This window comes from Passer montanus, unplaced genomic scaffold (assembly GCF_014805655.1).
Source record: "Passer montanus isolate IOZ18808 unplaced genomic scaffold, ASM1480565v1 scaffold113, whole genome shotgun sequence".
NCBI classification, from domain to species: domain Eukaryota; kingdom Metazoa; phylum Chordata; class Aves; order Passeriformes; family Passeridae; genus Passer; species Passer montanus.
In genome coordinates this window covers 1,738,066-1,757,329 of record NW_024357947.1, presented here as the reverse complement: position 1 = coordinate 1,757,329, position 19,264 = coordinate 1,738,066, and the positions used below count along the sequence as shown (strand labels likewise).

General features: G+C 43.8%; 1 long non-coding RNA gene across 1 annotated transcript; it reads right to left on the bottom strand.

Moving 5' to 3' along the window:
- Positions 1-254: 254 nt before the first annotated feature.
- Positions 255-4,900, bottom strand: LOC120496322. Its single transcript, XR_005626273.1, has 3 exons — positions 4,604-4,900; positions 2,533-2,637; positions 255-269 (listed from the first exon to the last, which is right to left on the bottom strand). It is a non-coding gene; the product is annotated as an uncharacterized LOC120496322 (long non-coding RNA).
- Positions 4,901-19,264: the final 14,364 nt, after the last annotated feature.

The following is a 19,264-nucleotide window of genomic DNA, read 5'->3' as shown; positions in this document are numbered from 1 at the left end:
TGTGCTTGTGCTTCACCTCTGTGCCATGTCTCAGACTAACCCAAAGTGCTGAAAACCATTTGCATCTCCTCTCTGGGCTAAATTCAGTCACACAAAGCCCTCCAGGATGGAGGCTCTGCAGCACGGTGGGATGACACAAGCAGGAGAGCTGACAGCCCAGGGCTCTCACTGATGGTGAGATAATCAGCTTTGCCCCCTCAAACTGAGGGAGTGCTACCATTTCCTAAGGCAATCTCATTGGAGCAGAAGTGCAACGGCGTCTCCAAACCCTGCAGAAGATGTTTGAAGTTATCTTTTGATAGCTGCAAACATGACTAAACCTAGCTGCTAAATGAATCTGGGGGAAAGAAAACACTTCTGTTAAAGGACAAACACAGGAAATACTGCTTTCTCTTTTGAGTCTCCCACTCTGCACAGCAGCTGAGGAAAGGGCTTCCAGGGATGATGAAAATGAACAGAAAAGTATTCAATGGGATTAAAAATAAAATCACATCTACACAAGTTGCAGGTTTCTCATTGCACATGTAATGTCAGCACTATAGAACAGATCAGCATTTGGGGTTTTTCAGACCCTAGAAAACCTCTCTGGTCAGTGACAGCAGAGCCACACACTCTGCTCCCAGAGTTACAGGTTATCTCATTCCAGAGGGCTCAAGCTCCAAGGCATGAACAAATGGCTGCTCTGCCTGTCCTAGAGCAGTGGGGAAAAACTCCAAAATATACAACTGGAACAGCTCCCACTGCCAGGCCTGGAAAAGGACAATTAAGTGTTTCTTTTCACCTTTCTAAGCAAAGGTGAGCAGCTGTCCACTCAGAGTGCCATTCACACAGCCCTGAGCTCTAAAGTTAAAAAATAGCCAGGCCATAAGGCAAGTGGTAATCACACTGCTGTCCGGTCATGTGTGAATCAGTGGGAAGCAAATTTGGAACTCATTAAACACCCTCAATATAAAGCGGAAACTTATTGACCCTAGAGACAATGAAAGAAGGTTTTCTGTCCTGTATTACTCACCATTTCACTCCCCTCACAACTGCCCCAGATGAAATTTGCACTTGCAAAATGAACATTTATTTGGGCTCTTTTGCCTTGACTGAAAAAGGTTCTTGGCATAGCATTGTGGGTTCTGCTTAATTCTAGATGGGAGCAACACACTCAAACCTCTCAAAGTCTTGACAAGGACCACTCATTTTCTCTAAACTCTTACAGGTATTGCTATGATCTCTTGTCTTATTCACTATAATTTAAGTGCAGCAGAGAACACTAGTGAACACTGTACCTGAGGCACAGCACATGCAAGGTTGGACTTTTATTAACTGTACATACAGAGCACAAGTGGGAGCCACCTAAACTATGTCCTAACATGTAAATTAATACCAGATTTCTACATTTGGCACAAAGAATTATGAATTCTTTGAAAAAATTCAATTAAGAATCAAGATGCTCAATCAGGCAATTTTCAGTGAGCAGGTACTTATTTATCACACACCACAGTCCATTAAAGGATATTTTGACAATACACTAACAAGTTGCAACAGAGACATCACAAAAGTATTTAACCTGCTATTGGGACAAGCAGCCAAGAAAACAAATAACTGTCAACAGCTGCCCAGCTAGCTCAGGAAATCAAAGAGAAGGTTTATAAAGGTCTGCAGCTGCAAACCTCTAACACCTCACACAGTGTGGCTTTGGTCTAATGAAGGGATAGAATGTCAACATCCATAAAACTGTGTGCAGCTTTCAAACTGTGTGCAGCTAAGTCCCCACAGCTCCTACTGACTTCACATGGTACTGAGACTCCTCAACACCTCAAGAGAAAACCAAACCCAAAAGTTCCAGAACATGAAGTTGCTGAGAAATCAAGCTCTGTTGTGCAATGGTTTTGTTCTACTGCACTTTGATGGCTGCTCTCCTTGTGTCTTTGTGGTCTCCCCAATACTCATCCCAAGTCTTAGATTCTGTACTTCACTTGATGCTCCCTCGCTCACTTTCTCCCCACGGGCAGGGAACAAAGTGAGCAATGCTCCTGCTCTCCCTCTCCAAAGAGATCATGTTCCAACATCTCAACCTTGAGCCTACAGCCAGCAGGTTTCCTTCAGAAGAAAAATGCCACAGAAAGAATTAAAACAACAACATCATCCCCAACTCACTGAAAGTCCTGCTAACACAAACAGCAGCAGAGGGTTCCCAGGTGACTCAATGGTGTGAGCCTCATTTCAGCTGCTCCCAGGGTCACATTCCCATCTCATCAGCCTCCTTCCCCTTCACCAAATGATGACTTCAGACAAGCAAAAGCCCTTCTAGCCCTGCACTCACTATCCCACTCAGAGAACAATGAGCCTCTTCCCCAATGCCCACACAGGAGACATTCCCAGCAGCACCCAGCCTGCCCCACCACTGAGCTGTCCTCACTGCTCCTTACAGCTTCTCATGGAGGGAACTGAGGGAACATCTCTGCCACGAGCACAGCACAAATCCCTCCCACACAGCACATTCCAAACCCACTGAGAAGATACACACATAAATCTTCTTACCTGTGCCTGTCCGTATAGGGGATGCCATATGGTGATGCACAAGAATGGGAGGTGACAATTTCTTCTGTCTCAGCTGTACAGTGACAGCTCTCTATGAACTGCAACCTTTCACAAGAAATATGAGAACATCACTGGAGAAAATCCAAACACAAGGCACTCACACACTGAGACACACTAAAGAACACAACTTCACAAACAACAGTGTGCAGGACAACATCACCTGATTGACTGAACAGGCCAGAAGTCCATCAATAATTTCAATAACAGCTGGTGGACAGACAGGGACTCAAGATCCTGAGCCCATCTGCAGAGGAGCACTATCTCATTTCTGGTCCCCACACATCCTGTAAGCACCAGCAGCATCTGGCTCCTAAACCATCACTTTCTGAAAATCCTACCTTTACAGCCTTGTCTAGTACTTGGACCCTGCAAAGCAGGTGTCCTGTCTAAGTCATGACTGGCATCAGCAGCCAGTAATTATACCAGTTTTGAATCTGCTCTGCAAGGTTCAATTTGCAATTTTCCTTTATTTTGCTAAGGAAAGGTTTACTCCTGCGTGGTGGCATAACAGTTAAAATATGCTTACTGACATTCTCACCTCAGCATTTGTTACTCTTTTTCCTAACCACGAGGATTCACTATATCTACAAATATATACTGTAATAATGTTACTGACTATATATTTACTCAGATTTCTTTTAGTTTCAATTACATGAGGAAATGGTAAGAAACTCTTCTATTTGCTAGACAACCTGAATTGAATTGAAATGCATAAAAGAGCATTTTAATATAGTTTTGTAAGAACTGTGGCCTTAAGAGCATTGCTGTTCTTCTGTGTATTTATCAAAGCATGTAATATAATCAAAGCACTTAATAGGTTCATTTAACACAAGAGGTAACAAATTTACTCATTAGATCAGCAAACTACTTGCAGGGACCTAGAAGCCCATTTTACAACGTTCTTAGATGCCTAAAAATGCAGCTAAATATTCAGTGGGAATGATCTCATTCCACTGAGATAAAAGGAAATTTGGCACCTAACATGTCTAGGCACTTAGGATACCCAGCTTACCTGGTCTGCTAAATTACAAAGCATCTGTGAAAGACTGGCCATAACTCCTTCTGCCCTTGAATTTTTACAGACCTCATTCATTGTCCTTCTAATTATAAAGTAAGAGTGATTCTTTCCCCCCATTTCCTAGCCAGTTTCTCCATTTTGAAGGCTGTATTGAAAAAAGTCACAGGTCACTTTTATCAGCTAGCTGATACTGAAGCCAATAATGAGACTTTCAGTTACGAAACACGAAAGAGCTGACAGTCAGAAACACAAACAGCAGAGCTGTTCCCCTGTAGAAGTACTTAGCACAGCACACAGCAGTGGTATCTTCAAGATCTGAAATAAGCCTGAAAATGAAAGAAAGATGTTTTCCCTGACTCACTGCAAAAACATGAAACTTCATCTCATTAATCAACATGTTCTGAATGCTTTAAAATTTATTTAAAATGTTAGGACTAAAATAGGCTGAGCATAAAATCTAATTATAAATCCTTTGAAATAGTCGAAATTTAATTACACTATAGCTAGTTCTTTTTTTTTTTCCTGTCAATGCCAGGTTTGCTGTTGCTGCAGCATTGCTCCAGCCGCAATGTGACTCGGAGACAAGCGGAATGACATGCTCATTGAAAACCCACCCAGACGCGTTCCTGTGTCACCTGCTCGGGGTGGCCCTGCTTGGGCAGGAGGGTTGGGCTGGGTGATCTCAGCGCTCCCTTCCCACCATCATGACTCGGGGATTCTGTGCAGCGGAAGGGCCCTTCAGCGGGGCCTGGAGGTCCTCAGGGGCATTAGTGCCGCACGAACCACGGCCCCGGGTCCAGCTCCGGGCCCGGCCGCAGGCGCTGGGGCGGCTCCGCCGGCGCTCCCTCCCGGGCAGCGCGGCCCCGCGGCCGCACCCACGAACCGCGCGGGCCCATGGCGCTGCCCGGGGCGCGGAGCCCTCACGGACAGAGCCAGCGCCGCGCTCCGCCGCACCACTCCTTCCTTCCCTCCTCCCCTCTCTCCCCCGCCTACCTGCGGCGGCAGCGCCCGGCTCTCCGCCGGCCGGCAGGAAACAGCGGTGGTGCCGGAGGAGGAGCCCCACGGAGCGCCCGGCCCGGCCCGCCCTCAGCTCTGCCGGCCGCGGAGCGCCGGGCTGGGCGGAGGGGTCCGCGCTCTGCGCCGCGGCCCCGGGACCTCCGCGCCTGCTCCGCCGCCCAGTGCCGCCCCCGGGGCCGGGAGCGCCGCCCGGCTGGACACGGGCTCTGTGCGGGCCCAGAGGGGCGGCAGCGTGGTCGGAGCGATGGAGCGCCCCGCCTGCGAGGAAAGGCTGGGAGAGCTGGGATTGTTCAGCCCGGAGAACAGGAGCTCGGGGTGACCTCACTGCGGCCTTCCAGTGCCTGAAGGGAAGGTGGAGGAAAGATGCCCCAAGGCTGTTCAGTAGAGCATGTAGTGACAGACAAGAGGGAATGGGTTCACACTGCCAGTAGGTTTAGATTAGAAGTTAGTGTCAGGAGATTAATTCACAGTGCCAAAGGCTTATGTCCAAAAAGGAGACAGAGGAGTAAGTAAAGCTCTGTAGCTTTATTTGAATAAAGGGAGAGGTCACAGGGCATTTCCCATGGGGTCTCTCAGATTGCTAGAGGATGCAGCCTCCTTTTTATCCTGATTTCCCAACTGCATTTCCCCCTCTCTTTCCCTGGTGGCTGAAGTACTTGAGAGGTACAGACTTTCCAAATTGCCTATTACAGAGTCTTCTAATGTGTATCCTGTTCTTTTTCTGTAAGTCCAGGAATTTATCATGGGCTTGGGTAAGCAGCAGTCTATGTCAATTAGTGGAATTCCTCTGGAATTTTTGGTTTCCTTCATTGCTTCTTTCACCTATCAGTATCTGGATTAATCTACCAGCAGGCCTACACTTTATTTGTAAAGACACCTCCCTCTCATTGCATTCTTGGATTGTGGTGAGGCATAGGGAAGGACAGGCATTGTGGGTGCCCGTCCTGGAAGTGTCCAAGGCCAGGTTGGATGGAGCAGCCTGGAAGTGTGGAACGTGTCCCTGCCCATGGCAGGGGGTTGGAACAGTATGTTCCTCAAGGTCTCCTTCTAAGCCAAACCATTCTGTAATGCTGTGACTGTAAAACATGGTTGTGGAACAGAACATCCCAGTTCTGAGCTGGGATGAAGGAGGAAGAAAGGAAGGGGCTGCGTGCCACAGAACGGTGTCTGGCCCTACTCTGAGAATTTTTTTGCATGCTTGTCATCCAGGTTTGTTTCAGCCACCAGCTCAGTAAAATGCAGTGTGCTAGTCTGATAGAGCAATCAAACGAGCGTTAAAGCAGCTGTGTCACATATGGCTCCTGAAATATCACACTGGCTCCTAACACCAGTACAGTCCTGGAAAAGTTACTGTCAAATGTTAAAAATGCTGCCATTTCCTCAAGAATGGCTTAATAACAGAGGTTTTTGGCTTTGTAAACTAAGCTCATTATGATTTAATTTCTCATTTAAGATAAACCATCTCCCCTCAGTTCCTTGTACAGAAATTGAAAATGCAGGATGAAAAAATGAGGGAGAAGTATAACTCACAATTTTTGTCCCTTTCCTGCAGCTGCACTGGGGACTTCTTAACCTCCCCATGCTTTATATGATCACATAAAATAACTCTCTGTGTAACAACTCAAAATGTTACAGGCCTACTGACGCTCTTGATTTTTATGATTTGGACGTAAAACACAAATGTAATTCCTAAAATGAGCAAAGAACCTAAATGCCATGTACATTTTAAAAAGTAACACCCCAAATTCCAGCTGCAAGCAGCTTTCCAAGGGGCAAAATTAAAAGCAATGAAATCTGCCAACCCTCAAAGGAGGGAATTTTTATCACTATGCCAAATGGAATCATTACTTCACTACTCCAGTTAAAAATACACACGGGTTATTAGGGCTACATCGGTGGGTGTTTACTAGGTCTGTTTTTTAGTATGATAGAAATTACTAAAATTGGAATGTAAGATAACTGTGTAGGGTAGATATCCCTTAACGCTGTACATGCTGTTGCAAGTTCACTACAGCCTTACGCAATCACTGAGTCAGCTGCAGTCAGCGGGAATGTGGTTCACAGGAATCTGGTTCTTTATGGGAATCTTGTTAATGGGAATCTGGTTCTTTAAGGGAATCTGGTTCTTTACAGGAATCTGGTTAATGGGAGTCTGGTTCTTTAAGGGAATCTGGTTACCGGGAATCTGGTTCATGCATCCGCCGGGTTAAGATACGATTGTGCCCGCGGTTCCCAGCCAGGATCTGATGGAGCCAGCCTGTTCCTCTCCTGGGTGAGCACTCACCGGTGCCCGTGTGTCAGCCCAGCTCTCGCTCGGTGGGCTCGGGCTGGATCCCGGCGCTGGTTCGGGTTTTCCGCGCCCGGGTCCCGCTGCCCGGCGGCTCCATCTGGCGGCAGCCGCGGCTCGGGAGAGCCCGCAGCTCCCCTCACGGATCTGGGGAGCCCGCAGCTCCCCTCACGGACCTGGGGAGCCCGCAGCTCCCCTCACGGACCTGGGGAACCCGCAGCTCCTCTCCCGGACCTGGGGAACCCGCAGCTCCCCTCACGGATCTGGGGAGCCCGCAGCTCCGCGCCTGCCCCTCAGGAAGGGCCTCCTGAGCACACGCAGGGACAGCTTTGCTCCGGGTGCAGACGTTCTTGTGTTTTTTCATTCTAGGAGCTGGTGGAATGAGAGCAGCTCAAGGCAGTCCTGCTGCACATCCGATCCTGTCAATAATCTCACTGCATTCGCTCTCTGTTTAGGGACTGGATCATCTCTCTTAGGAGGACAGGCTGAGGGAATCGGGCCTGCTCAGCCTAGAGAAGACATCCCATCCCTGTGTCAGCGCCCACGGGAGGTGGCAGAGCACGGACCAGCTCTCAGCAGTGGAACAAGAGGCACAGGCAGGAGCTGATGCCCAGGACGTTCCACCTGAACATGAGGAGAACTTTCCTGTGCAGTGCCCGAGCACTGAACAGGCTGCCCACAGAGGGTGTGGGGTCTCCCTCACTGGGGACATTCCACAGCAATCCTGGACACAATCCTGGGCCATGAGCTCTGTGTTGGCCCTGCTGGAGCAGGGAGGTGGGGCCACTGTGTTCCCTGCCAACCTGACCCATTCTGTGATTCCCTATTCACTGTGGTGAGCTGGGCTCTTAATAAATGTCATTGCTCTTCCCCCATATCTTTTATCCAGCATTGATTCACTGTTTCATTTCCTGTATCAGGATGTTTTATATTTTTTTCCTCTTCAGGTTACTAGAATCTCCATGCTTTTAACAATCAAGATAAAAAACCACATTCCCTTTTACCCCCAAAATGCTCATTATGTGTCAAAAGCAGGCATAAGAAATCAACCCACAGCAGTGGTGCACTGGCATTCTGGTTTGAAGAGCCTCTTGGCAGATTTCTGTCAAAGGCTTCCCTAACATACAGCAGAACCCAAAATGACTGCAATCTCCTTCATTGTGTCCTCAGCCTCATGCTTGCACAGCTTTTGACACACTAAGAGATAGGCCAAGGGGCACCACAAATGGTTTCAGCTGCAGAGGGACTGTTGCTACCAAAACAATGATTCATTCTGGCTTTCAGCCTGTCCTTTAGTACATCTTGGGAAAATACTCATAGGAAGCAGGCTGAGTCTGGAGAAACTGTCCAGAGATACCTGATCCAATTATCTGAAACACCTCTTACTTACACAGGAAACCCTGACAGATATTTTTATTCCAAGATGAGACACTTAATCGTTTTGCACAGAAAAAAGGTTGTTTCTCTACATTTTATTCCATGCTACAAAATCCCAGAGAAAACATGAGGATTAGGCAACTGTATGTGACAGAATTAGTTTCATCATTTCACCTAGTTGCACCTTTTCTTTTCCTTAAAATCTTGAATTTTTTTATTATCAGAATGGCAAGACAAAGAACCATTCCAAACTTGAGGTGTGCATGAAGTAATATTGATCTGCTTGTCTAAGTTTGCAAAGCACCTAAAAATACTCTGAAGGTTTTCCTTTTCTGTCAATGCATTGCTTGGATATGGGTGAGGATAGTTTGACTTACAATGTTAGCTCAAGCAAAGAGAAAAGAGGAAAAAGGAAGAAATGCCACATGTTTTCCAGAACATGTGGTGAGATTGGGCCACAGAGAAGAAAGGGGATGGAGGATGTAACAAAGCAAGTTTCTAATCGCATCCCAGTTTAGGAGAGTATGGGATTCCTGTTGTTTCCCCTCAAAGGCTGGAAACCCCTTTCCTGTGCTGCAGTGATGAAAAGCTGCTTTGCTTATCCCTGCTATCTCTGATATCTCTCCAGACAACGCTGCAGTGATGAAAAGCTGCTTTGCTTATCCCTGTCTCTGATACCTCTCCAGAGAAGTTCCATCTTCCCTAGGTACTGTAATACCCTGGTATGCATGCTCTTACAGGGGCACAGCAATCACAGCAGCTGTTCTGGAAGAGTCTGCCACTTTGCAGTGATCATTGGAACCTTTCCTTCTTGACAACACAACAGTTTTATAACTTCTGAGCTCCTCATATTATACTCAGGATTGCCAGGAGAATGGTGAGCCTTCACAGGATCAAACAAGGCACAACTGTATCAAAAAAGAAAATGAATATGGAAGAAATGCTACAGCATTTAAATCCTTAAACAGAGCTACTCAGTAAGGGAAATTTGCAACTGCAGAATGGCTTTTTAAAAGGAATGAGAAAAGGCAACATTTCTAAAATCAGGAACATAACTCCAGTTGTCACCTATTAACACTCTTTACCCCTGAGCAGGAAGGTGTAAATAATACAGTAGAAATGACCAAATCACTGCAGGAAGACACAATAGCAGGTTACTGAGATCCACTACAAGCAAAGCATATGCTTGATGGCAAATCTTTTCCCCATTTCCTACACGAGATATTCATCGGGGTCTGACTTCTAATTGAATGCAAATAAAGAATAACAGGTTTTTGCATATGAAGTGAAGCTATAGAACATCTGCCTCTTCACAGCCTTTCAGTGTACCTTATGTGATATTAAGCAAAGAAGAGGTTTGCCTCATCAGCTTGTAAGAAATGGTAAATTTGAAGAACAGTGTGAGAGAACTAAATCATTCCACTTCTGCTGTAAAAGGTGTCTCTTTGATATCCCCATGTACTCCTAGGTGATAAAATGCCAAGTTCGGCAAAATCAGTTTCAATGCCAAAAAGATGGACTACTGGTGCAGAAGGTCACAAAACACTATTAATTGCCTTATATCATCTCAGTCTTGAAAGATGATCCAAAAATACAGGCTAGTGCTTTGGAACAAAGCACACGTTGCTAGCTAGCATTATCCAAGCAGGCTGTTAAAGGCATGCTCTTACCTGCAAATGGAATAACCTGTCTCCTGCTCTTTTAGCCTCTTTTACAGTAGTCATTTATGCTGGTTTTTTACTTCCTCAGCAACCTAATTCACTAATTGTGTTTACTGGTATAGTCATTTTGTGACCTTTTCAGAAAAAAGCTACAGCAATCTGAATGTAAAAGTCAGTGTCCTGAAATTAGCTTACATGTTTATAGGTTATAGCATGGACGAACACTGATGTGGAAATAAAAAGCTGGTTAAAAAATAGCTACACAAAATACCAGAGAGGAGCTAGAAAGATTCCCAGAGAGGAGCTAAAAAATATCCCCATCTCCTACAGCCACTCTTTTGCAGAGTGTGTCTAAAATAGTGCACCTATCTTTTGTCAAAACTCTAATTAACATACATCAAGTAGACAAACATCAAAATCAGATCTAAAATGCCCATTGTACATTCAGTTAAGGAACAAAACATTTGAGTCTCAAGGATGGATGACATTTGAAGGTGTCTGGAATAACATCAGCAATACATTTCCATGCTCGGTACTATTCAGTGGTGTGAGAGATGTGCACTGGTGCTTCTGGAGTCTGAGAACAGTACGTGTCCAGCCGTGTGTAATTCAGGCCCCCAACACACATTACTTTGGACACGTGCTGTAAGCCCAAAGAAGCTGATTTCAGTCCCACCAGAGCCAAAGGTCCTTGGCTGACTTCATTTCTAACCTTACACCCATTCAGAGGCACTGAATGAGAGGCCCAGTTTCCCAAAGGAACACAGGATCATTCTCTCTCCAGCATTCCTGGATTTGAGTTCTGATCATGTGGCAGGCAGGAGGGGAAGTGGCAGGCAGCTGGGCAGTGGAGTGAAAGAGGCCAGCTTGTGCAGATTACATTACCTGATTTCCTTTTATCATGGTAAGTTGGAGGCAAAAGGATGAAAAGGTGAATTTGAATTACTCTCTACAGTGATGGACCAGATTTGAAGCTTCCAGAAGTCACTGCAAATGCTCAAATATAAAATGGGATTTTCAGACTCACAGTTAAGCAGATTTCAATACTGTCTCCTGGGTCAGTGTCACATGCAAGCACAAAGGTGTCACCCTTTGGGATCAATATGCCTATGTGGCTGCAGCAGGGTTCTCTGAAGAACTAAGCTAAATGAAGAGTAGGGCATTGTTTATATAGCATTTATATTGTCCTCTAACATGAACTAGACTTTGGAAACAAAATTAACTGGAAACATTGCAAATTATGAAGGGACCTTTTGCTGGCTTTCTGTAGCCCTAATCTTGGGAGCCACTTCTTTAAAAATGTCACAAATGACTGTGTCAGGAGTAAAATTATGTGCATGCAAAACCAGTAAAGGGCATAATTTGTAAAGAACAGCTAATGCTAAATGGCTTTATGGACAACAGCGTGTGCATACACAGTCATGAGAGGCAGGCACCACTGGAGAAGAGGGCACTGCCCAGGCAGGTGACTGAATGCTAGAAAGGGAAAGAACTGGGCAGCTCTTTCTCTACAGTAAGTTCCAGGAAATTTTTTATTTTTCCCTAAGCAGACAAGCATTAAGTTTTCTAAGTCTGTTGGAAAGACTCACAGCAGGATGTGCCAATTCAATCAACACCATGGAAGAATAAAAGGCCAAGACTTTGCTGCTGTTAGAATAAACAACTGTCCTAAATTTCTGACAAACAAGTAGCTGTGTCTCTTTGCTAGTATTTGAGATGTGTATAAAATGTTAGGGTACACACCCATAGGCAGCATCATTGCTCTTTTTTTTCAGCTGATACTCCCATCATGCCTCAGAGGTGACAAAAGGAAATACTGAGTCCAAAGCTGAGAATAGGGTCTCATGAAAACAAGAAATTATGCAATCTACTGAAGAGATTTTCTTCAGAGAGATCACAGGTCTCATGCTTTAGTCATGGCCTGTTCCTTTGCCAGCAGGTTCACTACAAGCTAAAGGATTTCTTTCACATAAGCTGCTCACGACGACTACAGAAACCTCCAGGATTACAGTGCACAAACAATGGGAGAAAAGCTGCTTCAAATAATACACCCAGACAATGGAGTTGCCATTATGGTAGCAATGCAAAATATAGACAGGGATTTAAATGAAACGGGTGGTATCTGTATACTTTGGAGAGCTCACGTGTGCCAAATTTGGCAGCATGAGTGTTCATATTGCTTGTTGCTCCACCCCTTGAACAATGAGGCTAAACCCCATATGTGCAGGAGTTGGTAGAGCACAAGCAGTTCTGCTAATCACGCTGCATGCAAAAGCAAAAAGACAAAGGAAACTAGTAATGCTTAGACTAGCATTGGGGAAATAATTAAGCATGAATGAAATATTGTATGTGGATTTGAAATGAATGTTCTCGGAAACAATTGTGCTGTTTCAGTTGTGCTGCTTTCCCCCCTAAGTTTCACAAAGTAATTTGCATGTCATTTAAATAAATACCATAAATTATTGCAAACTTTTTGTTTTTATTTACATAAAACAAAATACTAATTTCCATTATTGTTTGGATTACCTGACAAGAGTGAAATGCAGAGGTCTGAGAGGAAACCTGTCTCTCCCTAAAGTATTACAGATTTCTCATGCGTGAGAGAACCAGAAAGCAGGACCCCATATTCAGCTTTGCCTAACACAGACAAGGAATGCTCTGTACGTGAAACAGAGATATGGGATCAGATCTTCCAGCTGAGCCAAGCTGAGCTCAAAGTCCTTTCAACTCTTTCAGTGTCATCCACATGTCACCTATTTGATTTCACCTCTGATAAATATTTTCCTTCCTTCTTGACTACTTAACTACACTTCTTTGTCAGATTCCTTCTCAAAACCTGCTTTCTCCTCTCACCCCATCATGGGGTCAACAGTAGCCAATCCAGAACTCTTGACAGTCTCTGTGTTTAGACAAATCAGAGGGAAATAAATGACTGAAATGTGGAAATCCAGGAAAAACAGAGTGGACGATAGCCTGAAAAGTTAGGAAGGTGCACACAACTCTGCAGGATCATACGGAGCCTGATGACCACTCAAAACCAAATACAGGTACCACCACCTGAAAAACCAAGTGACCTAACATCCTGCAAAAGGAGGAATTTAATACAAAGCATAATTTTTCATGTTCTGGCTATAAGAGAGTAAATGATCATTCGTGTTCCTGACCTATGAAATCTGCCTGCAGGTCTCCTCCACAATGCTTTTATGTATATCTAGTTTCTCCCTCCAGTCTAAATGGGAACCCAAGAGATATTTCTCACTCTTCTCACATAACCTTGGGCTGCTTTTCCCCATGTTGTTAAACGTGTCAAACATTATAGATTGCAACCCAGATGAACTCATTATACAGATGTTCTTTTCACAGAGGACTAGACTGTAGTCTCAGTTTCTAAGGCTCTTTTTTGCTTTATAAACCCACTTCCTATTTTGGATACAAAGGCATTTAAGTATTTACTTTGCTGGACTTTGCTTATTGGAGTCCTAAAATGTGCTTCACCACAAAGGAAATAAAATTGACTGGGTGTAACTTCATGATTTCCAGATATCACTAGGGTGTGCTGTAGATCATGAAATTTCAGTAAAGCACCATTAGCAGGGAAAAATCTAGCTGCTATAATAAATATTTTAAATTAATTATAAACACAGAAGCAGCTCTCCACTGACTTGAATTCCTCTTAAAACAACATACACACTCAAGAGAGGGAATGTAACATCTAAACAATTTAAAACATTTTTGTACACAGGCTTGGTCAGCACTCTAGCAGAAAACTAGAGTCAGTCAGATAATCACACACCTAAACTGCATGAGTAACTGAAATTCAAGCATGCAGTTTGGTGGGAATTTAAAAAATGAGACTGGAACCAATATCCATAACAAACCAGGTAGCAAGCAATAGTACTGGAAAACTTTCTCTGAAAAAAAAAAAAAGTCTATATAAGTCATCAAAACTCACAAAGGCAGTACAGAGCGAGGGGATGAAATGTAGTTATTTACACAAATTAATTAATATAAAAAATTATGTGGAGATTTTCAGTGAGGTAACAGTAGGACTGAACCAAATTCATCACAGGAGACTGCACCTCTTGGGTGTCCACTCTTAGTAACAAAGCAGGAGGCTGCAGCTTTGGGTGGAAGGAAAGCATCAGCTCCCAGCTCTGGGCTTCCAGCCCCTGCAGGAGCTGGGCACCCTTGTTACAAACACACCCAGCAGCTGCTCAGCACCTGGGATGAAGCACCTTCCTACTCCTGCACCTCTGACCTTCAACCTAGGAGAGAAACAGCCTGGCCCCCATCCTTCAGCACCCACCAGCTGCCAGTGCAGTCATGGAGGGGTGCTGGATCATGAACCCAGCACAGTGAGGATGCTGAATCTGAAGAGTTTTTAAGCAGAGCTAACTTCAAGCGTATATTTACACCAAAACCCACAGGCTCAAATGCAAATTTAAAAAGAAGCACCTATTAAAACAGTAACAAAATCTTAACTGGTTTACTGCTGGGACCTCAACTGTCCAGACATATCCAGAATGCCATAGTCAGTGGTAACAGCAAACACAATTACCAAGGGATGCTCCCAAGCTCCATGAACTGAGCTTGGTAGTCTTACACCATGAACCACATATTCATTATTATAACAAATTGTATTGCTATTTGTAGCATCTAGGGAACCCCAATCAGGGCTCTATTGTGTGACAGACTGTACAAGCACAGAAAAATAGGATAGCTTTTATAATGAGTACATCACAAGCCCCACTACCATAATTAACATTGATTAGCATCGATGCAAACAGCATGGGAAGACAAAGATTGAGCCAGTTTGGAAGCTGAGGTACTCTCTCACCCTTTAAGGTGGCTCCTTTGGTTCCCAACTGCAGAACAGAGGGGAGGCTGTTTCAGTGGGGAAGGCTGCAGTGCCCAGCACTCCCAGGAGCACATTCTAGGACATGGGATATAAAGAGGCATCTTTGTCACTTACTAATCCACTTTCTATCACAGGCAAAACCCCATGGCAGCACCACCATCAACTCTGAGAAAAAAAGGATGGATGGCAACATCTGATTTATTCCATGTAAGAGAAAAGACCCCAAAAAGCCAAGTTCACTTAAAATGAAATCTCGAAAGAGTGACCTTAATGGACATGGGATGTGTAGCTGCATATGATAAACTTCCTGCAAAAACCAGCCCTTGCTAGATCTGTAACTATCATATGCATCTCCTCATCCCAGGTCCATGGCAGTTTCCCAGACTTGCCTTGGATACTAATGCAGTTTTGATTTTTTATCTGTGGGAAAGAGTTGACAATTCTCTAATGGCAGCAAAAAATGGATAGTGTGAAATCATAGGGTTGAATATGTGTTAATGAAATTATCTTCACTAACCAAAGAAAGATTCCAGACCCAGAACCTTCCTATGAACTCTCCTCTCTCCCATAATGTTTCTACACTTCTTTTACTACATAACTTAACAAAATCCAGACACCTGGAATTTTACTTGCACACTCAGCACCATGGAAAATATATCCACAGAAAATATATTCCCACTAGAAATTTTGTTCAGTTCCCCATGCCATAACCTAACCTGCAGTCTGCTGTCTCTTCAGACTTACTGCTTGTTGCAAGAATTCTCATATGCAATAAACTGAACATGAATGTAAATATTTGCAGGACTGTAGCCACAATTTCAAATGCAATCAGGATATGTTGTGCTCAACTGTACTTAGGGTCCAGTGTTTTGCTATTTTTTGCTGTTCTGGTGAAGTTTCTTAATTTGTTTTTCTTCTAAGCTACTTCCTACAATTTCACTCACAGGGAAATGAAACATAATTCTATAAAGCCTAAAAATAAACTCAGATCTGCTAAAAAATTCATCATTTCACTCCCAGGCTTCCACCAGCTGGGCTTGTCTGCTTTAGGTTTGACACCCCTGAGAGCTACAAGCATGACTTACAAAGATGAGCAAGTTTACATGAGAATGATGAAAAGATCCATTTTTTTAATCTTTGCTTTGCCAAAATACCATCCGGGGCATTTATTACTTGAAGACATTTATTTTTGGCAATTTCTCACTCCCTTTTAATACCGTACTTAGATTATTTGCAAATTTGGAGAGGCAATACCCAAATCCATATTCTGCTTTCCATGTACTTCTTTCAGGCTTGCTCATTACATTTGTTAAACTATTTAATTCTCAAGGATCTACTAGAGATACAGTGAAGACCCCCTGAACACCAGTTAAGAATAAACCTGTAATGAGAATAAATTACACATGCATATCAATTGCTACAAGTCCTGTAAGGAGCGAGACCTTTCTACATAAACATCTGCTGCAAAATTAAATCTGATACATTAATAAAAGCCCTCCCCACCCAAACCAAACAATGGATGTGTAACAGTTACTCGATCAGTTAAAAGAATAAACCTTTTAAATAAATAAATTTGCGCTTCACCAATTTATGTCACCGTGGTACTTAAGGCAAAACCTTTTAAAGGAATAGATTTACTGTGCACACAGATCTCCACTGGGTATGTGTAATTATGCTAAGGAAAGGCATTACTTTTAAAGTGGATGAATGGCTGATACTTTTTGATTTACTGCTAGAAACAGAAAAATGGTAATGGCATGAAATAAGCATTTGCAAAACCGTTTTGGCAGACGGAAAATGTTTGATTTACCTAGGGCATCTATCAGGTTCTATATTTTAGATCAAAGTAGATAAATGGAAAGGCAAATGGATATTTGGAAAAAAAAAATCTACTGCTTTTCTGTCAGCCCTGCAAGTAAGTTAAATGTTTGAATGAGGAAAAAGCCCAAGGCTCTTTGGATGGAAGGAAATCATGATTCATCACTGCTCTGGCAACTACAGCTTTCTGTATTTACCTGAAAAGGTGACATGGAAGTCATTGTCACTTTCTCATTCTAGGCTTGATTCTGAGAGGTGATTTTAAAGGCAGCTGGCAGAACTCAGCATTTCCACCTGACACTTGAAGTAGACAATGCATACCCTGGGTCATATTTTCATCTCAGCTCCACTTTTTTTGTTTTCCTTTCTGGTTTGAATTCCTGTTGGTGAAGAAATTATGTTCTAGTTGAGACACACAGATATAAAATCAAAAGCTACTGCCTTCTCAGACCCTTCTGAAATCTGTACCATGGGAAATCACCCTGAAGGCAGGGTAAGGCTGACTACACAATTACCTGTAACAAGTCAGGAAGCTGAAGAACCTAAAAAATCAGCTTCTCCTATGGCAGAATTCTTCCTAGAGGTTCCCAGTACAAAGCACGATTTCTGACTGTTCTATGATCCTGTTCTGAACTCTTCTTACACTGAAATGCATCCCCAGGAGCTGTGTGGTAGAAGCTCTGTGTCCCACCCTCAAAGCACCACCAGCCCAGTGGTACATGTGCTGCACAGATGGTCTGAACACGCTGAGTTACTCCCAAATGTTTGGGTCACATCCAATTTGTTGTGCTTGTGGAAATGCACAGGAGGGCACACGCACAGGACCCCCAGCCACATCAGACGCAGTGGCAGTGTGCACACCACGTGCAGGGGCACTTCCAGGGAGTGTCAGGTTTGCTCTACAGGCACAATAGGATTTGCTCCTGTGCTGGGATTACTTGATATCTGGAAATCTTGACAAACACATAATCCTTGCACATAACCTCTTGACAAAACGTCTGGTGTGAGGAGGACACGTCTGGAGAAATTCAGCGTGTGTCCCTCTGCCTGCTCCGTCAGGAAATGATGGAGAGGGGGGTATGGTCTCTCCAGCTCTCTCCACAGCATTATGAACATGAGCAGCAAATCCATCAGCTACTTCTGCATGCATTTATTCTGTGAAAGGGCTGACCAGCTCTTGAAAGGCCAAGGAGCAATCAAAACTCCTATCTTTTGCCTAGACAGGTAAAAAGCCAGCAGAGCTTATAATTACACAGGGAGTTAGCTGCTCTCTAAGATGCAAAATAAACAGATATCTGGTCCTGCTGACTTACATGGCCTGTATTTTTAACTCAGTAGCTTATCCTTGACCACTGAAATACTGGAACAGGTTACCCAGAGAGGTTGTGGAAACACCATCCTTGCAATCAAAGCCTGACAAGATCCTGAGCAACCTGTTCAGTGGAGCAAACAACCTCAGTGGACTGTGCTTTGAGCTGGTGGGTCAGACAGGTGCTCCTTCCCATGGCCACTGTTCCGGAATTCTGTGGTGAAGAACTCACCCTTCAGTTGTGTAGATGCACTTCCCTTCTAAAAAGCAGCAGATTGATCCTACCTCTGCCTTAGGCTTAACTCTGTGGACAGAATTAAAGATGCTGTATTTGTGGAGCAGGCCAAATCCTATGCAGCAATCAACAAAAAAATGACCAAAAGATATGAAGTTTCACCAACAGGAGACCAAGATGCAGGATGCTGGCCCTCTGCTTCATTCCACTACCTGTGACTGCTCAACAGCCCCTGTACAAAGGGTTTCACATGCACAGCTCCACAGATGAGCAGAAAGCCAACACATCTTCACACCAGGCTCAGCAAGCAGCACCCAGACCTTTTGTGCCCTTCAATCTCCCCTCCTCTCTCCCCAAGGTCATCTTCAGTGATGTTTCTCTGAAGTATCAATCCCCCTATACAGACTTTCACATACATAAACTCCTAAAATCAAGACTCATGACTGTAAGGCCACCAAATGCATGCCTGTAGACCCATAAGTCAACGTACCTCTGCAAGCTGAAGATTTGTGCACATCCAGGGCTAGCTGGAAATTTTACACTTTGTCTGTAGAAAAAGCTTCCATGCAAGGAATAAAATAAGTCTTAAAATATTGAGCCAGAAGTAAGGCCAGACCATATTTCTCCTCCTGTAATAAATCAGCACTATATGTATATATTAAATCCAATCCCTTGATGTGTCCAGTTTCAGTAATAAAAACTTAGTGAGCAGGGCAAAAGTTATTGGGTAGAGATCAATATTCTTGCTTGTTGTCCTTGATTGGCAATAATGTGATGCTTTCTCCTTGACTGTAAGAGGTGCTTTTGTGATTTGGGAGCATAAAGAAATTCTGTACTTGACAGATTTATGCAGTAGGAATACGCTAATGTCCTTTGACCCGCTTAAGAATAAATATGACCTACCAAATTGTCATTTTTATGGGTATTTACAACTGAGGCACTTTGTAAACCTTAGAACTAATATTTCCCAAAGGAAATCTGTGTTCTCGAATCTTGATAAATTATTGAAAAATACAAGCCACTACCAGCCCTACAAATTTTCTCTTCTCTTTCTCCTATATTTGGTTACATAGGAGTTGTCAAAGCAGACTG